Source organism: Gavialis gangeticus, unplaced genomic scaffold (genome assembly GCF_001723915.1).
Source record: "Gavialis gangeticus isolate Ggan-Ray unplaced genomic scaffold, GavGan_comp1, whole genome shotgun sequence".
Classification (NCBI taxonomy): Eukaryota; Metazoa; Chordata; order Crocodylia; family Gavialidae; genus Gavialis; species Gavialis gangeticus.
In genome coordinates this window covers 8,018,909-8,019,846 of record NW_017729025.1, presented here as the reverse complement: position 1 = coordinate 8,019,846, position 938 = coordinate 8,018,909, and the positions used below count along the sequence as shown (strand labels likewise).

The following is a 938-nucleotide window of genomic DNA, read 5'->3' as shown; positions in this document are numbered from 1 at the left end:
CTGCTCAGGTCCCTTCCGACCGTAGAAACTATGAAACTAAGATTTATATTGCTATATTTTCCTGGCATGAAAAAACCCTGCATGACAGAGCAGGAGGATAGCTACAAGACACTGGCATGAGAGAAGTTATGGATGTTGAACACAAAACATTCATGCAAGTGTGTCAAAACTCACCACCCTCAGAGCTGGAGCAGTAACACTGGTGTGCTCTGTGGGTATTAAACTGCTGTTTCCAGCCCAACTGAAGCAGGGAAGTCTTGTGTGTTAAGTATGAGCAGGGGTGTAGGTTGTATCTGTGTTGGTCTAAGGGCATAGGCAGACAAGGTTATTTGGGTAGATGTGATATCGTTTATTAGACCCACTCAAATAGTTGGAAGAAATTCTGCTTTGCAAGCTTTTGGGCACAAACGCCCCTTGTTAGGCTGAGGGCATGAGTGCCTGCAGTTGATCATTCATCCATGAAAAGCACCCATCCAGGAAGAGCACAGACCAACTGCAAATGCTTCCTCAGCCTGACAAAGGGTGTTTGTGCCTGAAAGCTTGCAAAGAAGAATTTTTTCCAACTATTTGAGTTGGTCTAATAAAAGAGATCACATCTACCCAAAGAACTCAAGTACGAGCACACCTTCATGGAAAGGCTTGGTTTCCATCTTAGTATGTCAGCTCTTACAACACCCAAACTAACGAGGAATTTAAGTCTGGTGCTGACAAAGAATCCTAGAGCGCTATTCCCTTCACATGAGCACTATGCATCTGTATAAGATTTCCAACCCTTGCTGGAGAGATGCACTCTGAATTTTGGATTCGGCAAAATTAGCTACACACTTACTTGACCAAATACCTGGGGGGGGGAGACAAACCATCTTCCCAACTTACAGTAAATGCCTGATCTCTGTTTTGAAACTGGCCAGTGCTGCCTGGTAGATCCCATTCTTAGT

The 938-nt window shown here is 44.2% G+C and overlaps 1 protein-coding gene across 2 annotated transcripts in view; it reads right to left on the bottom strand.

Annotated features, from left to right (window-relative positions):
• The window catches only part of NIN (ninein), a 95,790-nt gene that overhangs the window by 45,562 nt on the left and 49,290 nt on the right, over nucleotides 1-938 (bottom strand). The window lies entirely within an intron of this gene.